The 10,005-nt window shown below is 36.6% G+C and overlaps 1 protein-coding gene across 2 annotated transcripts in view; it reads left to right on the forward strand.

Annotated features, from left to right (window-relative positions):
- The first annotated feature begins 1,310 nt into the window (after positions 1 to 1,310).
- The window catches only part of ARSE (arylsulfatase E), a 40,004-nt gene continuing 31,309 nt past the window's right edge, over positions 1,311 to 10,005 (forward strand). Inside the window, exon 1 of one of the 2 annotated variants that reach the window (XM_027842424.1) lies at positions 1,311 to 1,488. The gene's annotated coding sequence lies outside the window, so the exon portion shown is untranslated. Of the gene's footprint in view, positions 1,489 to 9,513; positions 9,698 to 10,005 lie in introns of those variants that run through there. The other variant, XM_027842423.1, reaches the window with a different exon arrangement.

Consider the following 10,005-nt stretch of genomic DNA (forward strand, 5'->3'; position numbering starts at 1 on the left):
CCATATAGTTGAAAAACAATGTCATTAACCTACTGAAATATAAAGAAAACATGTATAAAACATGGAAACATGGATAGATAACTAAGAATGAATGCAAAACAGTGGTAAAAATAGAATCAACCATAAAATTTAATGTTGCTTAGCCTGTAGAGAAAGAAGGACATTTTTATGCTACTAGTAGGATTCTGAATTGCTGCAATATTTTAACAAGTAATATGCCACTCTAGAATAATAGCAACAAAACTGTTCATACTGTTCATACCCTCCCTGCTAGGAGTCAATCTTGAGACAACTACTAAGAAAGGGGGGGGAGGAGGGAAGGGAGAGATCAATATATACAAAAACATTCACAATAGCTTTGAGAGCTAAAAGAATCAGAAAGCATATTTGTATTTGATTATTATAATATGGTATAAGAAAGTATGGTTGTTGTGTTCATTTGTATCCAACTCTTCCTTACCTCTTTTGGAGTTTTCTTAGAAGAGATATTGGATTGATTTGCCATTTCCTTCTCTAGCTCATTTTACTGATAAGAAAACTGAGATAAACAAGGTTAAGTAACTTGCCCAGGGTCACATAGCTAGTGTCAGAGGTCAGGTTTGAACTCAGGAAGATTAGTCTTCCTGACTCCAGGCCCTCCACTGTATCCCCTGTGCCACGTAGTTGCCCTTAATGAGATATAATTATACCTTTAAAATGGCAAATGTGCAGAACACAAAGAAATATGAAGACACAGAAAATGAGAAAGCAGACTCAAAACAGTAAGTTCATAGTTATGTAAAAGTGAAGATAATTATAATTTTAAAATTGCCCCTACACACTCAAAAAAGAAGACTCAAAAGCAAATATGACTTTTATGACATAAAATTAAATTTTACATTATTAAACAAATTATAGACAATAGTATTTTATGTTTTATGTATGATTATATTTATTTTGTTTAGGTATTTAAATGACTTTTGTAAAAGGGCCTTTGTCTCACTTAGTGGTGTTTTTTATTTTTAATTGATAATTTTGTTTTGGTTCAGCAGATTAAAAACAAACAATCTCAAAGATAAATATCCACAAAGTACATTCCCTACACTGAAGCAAAACAGCATAAAAGAGAGATGTAAACTGGGTACGTTGAATTTGTGTAGTTTGCTATTTATAAAAAAGGAAGGACCAATTTGTGCTTCTATAGGCCTTTGCAGGGAGGAGACTACAACTCTAGAAACACACGGGAAGAGGCCCAGTTCCTTCCTACTCTCTAAGAACGTGTGGAGAAAATCTCACTCCCTCACGGGCAGGGCCTCCCCTGTCCACACTGCTGCCTGATGATAGAGCATGGGCTGTGTGAGACTGAACAGAGACACTACAAAGCAGAGCTAGGACAAGAAATATCCCATCACCTGCTGAGATCTGGGCTACCAACCCAAAATCAATGCCTATTGATTCACACCAGCTTTTCTCCAGCTCTTGTGAGTGAATACAAATTGCTGCCTAAGAGTAAGTTATGCCCCTACCCCCAACCCCTACTCTCCTTTCTATGATCCACATTCACCTCAACCAGATTCTTCTCTTTTCTCTTTCCAGCCCTGACCCCTTCCCTCCACCCTGTGATCTGAGAACCCTATTCCATAGATTACAAACTCCCCTTCATTGTACACATTTTCATCTTAGAATCTTTTTCCTCTTCACTTTGTTCCTATTTTTATTTCTATGAAAATCTACACATCTTTTGCAAGGTGGGTGTTGAAAGAAACAGTAACCTTTTCTTCATTTAAAGCATTTTTTCCTTGTTCATTTCAAGTTTGTCTTATTTATTTTGTTCCATTCCCAAATCTGTATTTCCACATAATTTTTCCTTTATAATATAATGAAGCTTATTTTATGCATTTAAAATATTATTCTGAGAAGGGTACGTGGGTTTCACCAAATTAACAAAGGGTTCCACGATACCCAAAAAAAGGTTAACAACCAGTACTTTATATGGATTCCTTTTCTTGTATCTGTTTTTTATAATTGCTTGATCTTCCTTTATATCTCTTACTGAGTAATTTCCCACCATCTCCAACCATACTAAAGATTGCTACAGTTTTTCCATTCTCTCTTCCAGGATTCTATCTGTTGTTTTTGTAATTTTTTTTTCCCCTTCTGGAGATTTCTCCTTGTTTTCTTTTATTCGCTTCTTTTTATTCGTTCTATTGGAAACTTCTGTTTTGTTTACTCCTTTCCTTATCATGTGTATTAGTTTTTTCTGTATTTTTTTCCTGTGAAGATTTCTTTCTTGTCTTTTCTTTTTGTTTCTGTTAGTCTCGTTTGATTTAACATGTCTGCTGCTGAATTGAGGTGTTGAAAAAACTGAGTTTATCACAGTCACTCATTTCGGCATTTTACCAGAACTACTCCTCTGGAGTTTTTTTGTTTTTCTCACTACTAACTTTAGAACAATTACAACAACAAATAGCATCAGAAAGTTAAAACCTAGGATGAGCTATGGCTTGAAATAAATGAAATTAATAAGGACTTTATCAGCCATGTTTGGGGCAAGAGGAAGAACAAGGAAGTGTGAACACTCCTGCTTAATGTAAATGGAAAGATGAAACTAGATAATGGAAGGAAGGACTTCGACTCATCTCCATCTGAGATAATATTCTTTAGTCTGAAAAGGACAGAGAAGACCTGATTAGGAGGGATCTGGAACCCCCATTAATCAAGGAAGGCAAAGGTTAAATGGTTTGCCCAGGGTCCTATAGCTAGTAAATGTCTGAGATTACATTTGAACTCAGATCTTCCTGACTCCAGGCCCAACACCCTATTCATTGTGCCTCTGGACAGCTAGAATATATTTCACTCACCTGATAAAAAATGCATCGTACATGATGCATATTGTCTACATTATGACATGTAGTTGAAAGGGGAACCCTTTAAGTGAGAGATATCAAATTCATTAGCGTAACTGAACCACATTGAAATATAATTAAGAAATGTTTAACAAGTATTAAACATTTTCCAGTGTTTAAAATTACTATACAACATAGGTAAAGTTAACATGTTTTTCTAAGCCAAAATACCTCCCTTGACATCATTGCTTTAAATTACTCAATTACTTTAGGTTACTCAGCAGACATTTTCTATAGGAAAGATGGAGAATGACCTGGGCCACTGGGCCTAAAATTGAATGTTATTGTTGTTTCTCACTCATTTCAGTTGTTTCTGACTTTTTGTTACGTCATTTAGAGTTTTCTTGGCAAAGATACTGCAGTGATTTTCCATTTCCTTCTCCAGCTGAGGAAACAGAAAAACAGGGTTAAGTGACTTACCCAGAGTCACACAGCTAGTAAATGTCCACGGTCAGGTCTTCTTGACTCTAGGCCTAGTACTCTATCTACTGCTCCACATAGTTGTCCTATAATTGAATAGGAGAGAGAAAATATGTTGAATGTGAAAAGTGATTATGAATAACCAATATCTTGTGGAGATTCAGAGCTTCCCTACCCCCTTCCTTCCAAAGTCCTGACTTTAAGTTCAGTTGTCTGGTTTTTTTTTCTCCAAAGGACCTTACTGATAATGAGATTGTTTTGACTCTCCTTATCCTAGTCAGCCCCCATCCAAGCTTACTGAGATTATATTGATTCTTACTCTAGTCCCTCCCCCACCCAAGCTTGCAAAGAATGCAATCTAAAGTAGGAAAGCCCATTGTGTTCTACTCCAACCTTGAGTGGAGACTGAGTCTGTTGTCTAGATGGACCAAGGCTGGGACTGGCCTGGTATTGCTGGGGGTGGTCTGGGATAGAGAATTTTTGTTTTGTTTTGTTTTTGTCCAGAGGTGAAAGGATGATGGAGTGACATCAGCCCCTGTTGGAAGGATATATAAACTGTACAGTCTGACCCTAGAGTGAGTTCAGTTGCTGACTGCTGCTCCCTTACATTCATATGCCATCTGCTACTAGAGAAATGAGAAATAAAAGTGAATATGGCCTAATTCTGTCTTTCTTAGACTAAACTCTGGAGGTTGACATTTATCATATTTCCGAAATCACATAGGACTTTCAGGGGTTACCTACAAATGTTCAATTGATCCTATGATTATTAATTTCAAATGTGGCATAAAACAAGTAGATATACATCTGTCCAATATATTTGTCATTGCCATTCAAGATGCCTTGTCACCTAGGGGGGAAGCACCTCCAGGTGTTCCTACTTGTGATTGATATTGTATTGATTGCACCAAACTTCACAACAATACATGGTATCTTCAATGCCAGCCATCCCATGGTCACTCAAAAAAAAAAAAAAGCAAAAAAAAAAAATCTTAATAATGTTGTCCAAATTGACAGGAAGTTTAGTTTGATGGTTGACCTATTGAGTTAGCACACCAAGTCGAATATCTGAGGCAGGGACCATAAGTGGACAATGAGTTGGGCTGAGAATTGAAGAAGAAGATGGGTTGTCTTTCATTTGGAAAACTGATTAGTAATAGTAATAATACTTAACATCTATATAGCTCTTGCTATGTGCTGGGCACTAGGCTAAGAGCTTTACAAATATTACCTTATTTAATCCTCACAATAACTCTGTAGGGAAGGTACTATTATTATCTCCATTTTATATATGAGGAAACTGAAGCAAATAGATTAAGTGACTTACTTAGGGTTACACAGCTATCTGAGATAAGATTTAAACTCAGGCCTTCTGGGACTCCAGGCTGGTCACTGTGCCCCTTAGCTGACTCATTAGTGTTTTTGATAATCACATGCTACTTTCTCCCTGGTAAGAATAAATAAATAAAATTTTAAAAATAAAAAAATAAAAATTTTAAAAAGCCTCTGATTTCTACTTTCCATATCTAATCAGTTACCAATTTTAATTTTTAAATTTATTTTATTTTTAATTCATGGAATAAAACATTAACATAGTATAACAAAAAAAGAGATGATTGCACATGAAGCTGCAAATCTATCGTGTACAGCTTGCTATTCCTTTAAAATATATCATGTTATCATGGAAATTTCCCTTTTTCCTTTTGTTTTCCTCCTTACCCTAGAGATGGCTACTATTAGACACATACATACACACACATACATATACACATATATATATACATATGTAAATACATAAATATGTACATATGTACATGTAAAATCATTCTGTACATACTTCTATTTATCAGTTCTTTCTCTGGATGCAGATAGCATCTTCCTTCATTTATTAATTTAGGTATAATAGTCAAAATGACTTATTCACTGAAAGTTCTTCTTAAAACATTGCTGTTACTGTATACAACATTCTCTTGGTTCTGCTTTTGAAAAGAAATGTTTTCATGACATTATTGTTTGGTTACAAATCTTGGGACACCTCAATCTCTTAAAAATTCCTGCAGATGCCCAAAAGATGATATAGACATACATGATGAGCACATTTAGACTGTAGCATATTTCCAGTGATGCTCAAGAAATACCTTAAAAGTCATCATCAAAAACATCAAATCAGATCAAGAGTAAGGGTTACCAGATGGACAGCCAAGCATTGCACTGAAATCCACAAAATAACAAAATGAATAGAAAAAGGCCTCTACTATATGGGATAGATATTGTGAAGAGGGTTCATGAAAGGACATGGGCAAGAACTGAACAGTAATTGAAAGCACATGTGGGCTTTGTTCCACATTGATTCCTCACTGCAATAATCTTCATAAAGCAGAGATCAATTCTGCTAGATTCTAACCTAGTAAAATCATATCAGTGTTACCCAGTTCTAGTCATCACACTTTAGAAGTAAAATTAACAAACCTGTGTGTGTCTACAAAAGCACAGCCAGGATTGTAAAGGGACTAGAAACTATGTCATTCAAGGTTCAGTTGGAACTAGGTATGTTTAGCCTGTAAAAAAGAGGAAATGTGAGAAGAAATTACAGCCATTTTTAAGTATTTGAAGAATTGTTATCTAAAAATATTAGATTCATTTTGCCTGACTGTGGCAGGCAACCCTATACCAATAGGTCAAAGTAGTAGAAAGACAGATTTAAACACAGCATAAGGAAAATTTTGTTAACAAATAGAAGTGTCCAAAATTAGATTAACATGCTTCTATGCATGTGACCCTGGACAAGTCTTTTAATCTCTGTCTGCTTCAGTTTACTCATCTATAAAATTGGGATGGTAATAGTACCTACCTCATGAGATTGTTGTGAAGATCAAACAAGATAATATTTGCAAAGAACTTAGCACCATGCCTGACACAGAGTAGCCACTAAACAACGGCATGTTTCCTTCCTTCCTCCTTTCTACCATTCAAGATTTAGGTAGGAGCAGATGAGATAATCTCTAATTTCACTTCCGTCTTTAAGCCTCTGATTTCTAGTTTCCATATCTAGTCAGTTACCAAGTCCTGTCAATTCTACCTTGACAGTATCTCTCCCATATGCCTATATTCCATTCCATTCCCTATTGGAGACTCTCATTATCTCCTTACCTGGCTTGTAACTACAAACTAGTCTTCTGCCCTTCTCTGGGGCAGCATTTGGCTATGCTGAGACGTCCTTCTCAAGTTTTTCTGTGCTGAAGCATAGTCAGTCTTCTTTGTCAGGTAGACATTTGGTACTGATTTCTCTTGATAAAAAAGCATTGTTAATAACTTGTCAGATAAAAAAAAAAGACACCCTAATGAATCCAATCCCAAAGGGTCATGAGAGCAAACAGACACGATATTTAGGAGTTCAGCTAAATAAGCAATTTCCAGGACTTAGAATGTATATTTAATAGAGCCTATGGAAAAACAGGTTCAGTAATGTTAAGCTCAGAGGTCCTCTGACTGCAATGCAATAAAATAAAATAACAACAATAGGTATAGGTGTTGACTGCAATAGAGGGCTTCCCTTAAAACCCTTTGTATTAAAGGATAAAACTTTTTCTAATAACCTTTGTGGAAACAAGGATTTCTTGAACAAGGGGAAATAGCTGAGTTAAAGTTCTCTAGTTTCAGAAGGAACAAATGGATCAGGTCAGGGAAGTTAAAAGAGTATGATGAAAGTTTATGCCAAGGTTCCTGGCAAGGGAAGCAGTTCCTAGAGCTTGACATTCACTGCTACCTGGTCCTATGGCACTAATGAAGCTTCAGGAGTAAAGTTCTGGGGAACTAAGGGCTAGCAGCAGAAAAAAAATCTGGGGTCTCAAGAGAAAAAGACAGGTTGGGAGATATAGCTAGGTTAGAGTTCAGTGGTTTTATAAATGCGCTTTCCCTTCATGTCCCTTGATAGATTATCTGAGCCCTGATCAATACAATGACCAACCACAACTCCAGAAGACACATGACAAAGCATACGTTCCACCTTTCTTTAATGAAAGGATGATAGACTAAACCAGGGGTGGGGAACGTGCAGCCTCAAGGCCACATATGGCCCTCTAGGTCCTCAAGTGTGGTCCTTTGACTGAATCCAAACTTCACAGAACAAATCTACTTAATAAAAGGATTGGTTCTGTAAAACTTGGCCACAAGTTACAGTTTACAAGTTTACAAAACAAAAGGCCACTCTCAAGGACCTAGAAAACCATATGTGGCCTTGAAGCCTGCAGGTTCCTTACCCCTGGACTACAGAAATACCAAATGTGAGATACATTTTATACATGCTCAATAATGCATAGATTTGTTTTGTTTGATTCTGCTGAATTGTTACAAAAGATAATTTTTTTTTTCTCTGGAGGTAGGAGGACGAATGGGGGAAAAAGGAAAAAGGGAAGTAATAGTAATCTCTCACAAAGAAAGAAAAGAGCATCCATAAGCACATAAAAATCCATAGAAGAGAGAAGGAAGTCCAGAGGGAGATACAAGCAAGAAAGTTTTGGAACTCATATATTGAATGAATTATATACTTTAAAAAAAAATCTGAATGTACCAAAGATTTGAGGTTTCATATAGAGTTAACTATTTCTGTTATTCTTTGTGTACAGAAAAGTTTATATTGGGGTCTACAGAATAAGTAAAATAAAGTAAAAATCCTGGGTTAGGGGCAAGAATTTCTGAGCCAGGCAATAAATACATTATATGGTGCTTTAAACTCTGCATGACATTCAATGTATATTATCTCATTTAAGCTTCAAAACATTCTAAGTGGTAAAGATGCTCTTTCTACGACCACCCTAGGACCCCCCCCAACACACATTTTCAATAGGGAACTCTGGATTAGTAAACTCCTTCAACCAATGTTTATTAGCATATATATATGCTAGAATTTATAGTCTTGAAACCACCTAAAGCACTGAGAGGCTGAGGTTCAAGCAGCTGGTATCTGTCAGAGGTAAAATTCGAACCCACATCTTCTTGGACTCCATGGCAGGTTTCCTGCCCCTATTTTAAAGCTGAGGAAAGAGAGACTTAAGAGACCACAGTCACAGAGCTAACAAGCACCGAAAGTGGGATTTGAACTCAGGTCCTCTCAATCCCAAGTGCAGTATTCTCTCCCACCATATCACAACACTTCTTCTATGATGTTCCTAGAGACACTTAACAAGAGGCACTGGGCAAACATTTAGAATGCAGCCTATAGACGGGCATGATTTGGGTGAACAGGGTGATTGCTGAATATCCCATTGGCCCAATCATTCGAGATGACTGCTGGTCTCAGGTATATGGAGGCCTGAATCAGGGAGGGGAAGCTAACATCTCTGTGTTCTTATCACATTCTTCCAGGAATTTATCCAGACATTTGATACCCATAGTAGCAGTGAAAGCTATATTGTCTGAATGAATAATCTGGAGCTTTGCAGTATTTGGAGCTGTACAAGAACCCAGCATCCTAAAGTGGCAATTGACTGCTGTTCATTTCAATGATGCCAGATTTTCTAAGTTCCCACTGAACAATGGATGGCACTTTGCCATAGAGTAACAGGAAAAGGGCTCTATGTAGTAAAAAGAGAAGCTATGTTGCTGTAGAATTAAAAAAAAAATCTAGTTATTATCTCATGACTAATTATCTAGCAGTTAACATAATGTATTATTTAGAAAATTAGCATTTATTTTCAAAGTGCCTGAAATTTAGGACCTGTTTAAGTACATCAAATAATCATCTTGAGAAGTAAAGAAGCTGCTGTGTGTGTGTTTTTCTATAAAATCTGGCATGAACTTCCACTTTCTGAGTACTTTTCTTCTCTTGCTTTCTAAGATCAGATGCCAGGAAAAAGAGAGAGAGAATGTGAAATTACAGAGCAATTATTTGCCAGTTCATTTCAAAGAAGCAGTTTGTGTATGACTTTCCAGTTTTTGGGAAAAGCCAGACATTCTGTATAGAGCATCTGGGGAAATGCCAGGATACATTTAAAACTCATATTTAACTATGAAAGACTTACTGTTTCACTGACCAGCCCTCAATTTTTTTGTCTTGCTATTCATAAACAAGAAGAGGAGGTACTCTGTGGTGAATTGAAATAGAAAAAATTGCAGTAGGATTAGAGTAAACACTTGAGATTTACTTTCCTCAGGTTGGCCTGGTACAACCAAACTTTGTTCTTTTGAAAAATGATTTCCCCTCAGGCCAACTCGCAGTGCACATGCGTGCTCCATCCTGGCTGTGTCGTGCTATTTTGACCAATGGCTGAAACCAACAGAGAATTCTTAGATTGTGGCAAGGGATGTGGCTGCATTTCTTTGAGACATTTGGAGTGAATGAAGCCCAACGCAGATCTGCGTAGCACATTGTGATATGATAGCAGCCCTTACAGGTACTTGGCATCTTCTAAGTAACTTTTCGGTCTGTTTGTGCGTATGTATTCAGGCACTGAGGCCATGTGGAAAGACAAGCCAATTCACTACAGTTTTACAGTTTCTTGGAAGCTCTCATTGGAAATATTACAAAACTAGGGGGAAAAATTTATAAAAACCTCTCTTTATAAATTCAAGTCATTAAATGCAGGCTTTAGCTGAAAGATTACTCTAAGAGACTCTTGGGAGAATTTATGATGACAAAAAATTTGTAACCAAACTTGTTTGTTGTGATAGACTTATGTAAGTACGTTTGTGTGTGTGTGTG

This window comes from Vombatus ursinus, unplaced genomic scaffold, assembly GCF_900497805.2.
Source record: "Vombatus ursinus unplaced genomic scaffold, bare-nosed wombat genome assembly UNPS02014872.1, whole genome shotgun sequence".
NCBI lineage: Eukaryota > Metazoa > Chordata > Mammalia > Diprotodontia > Vombatidae > Vombatus > Vombatus ursinus.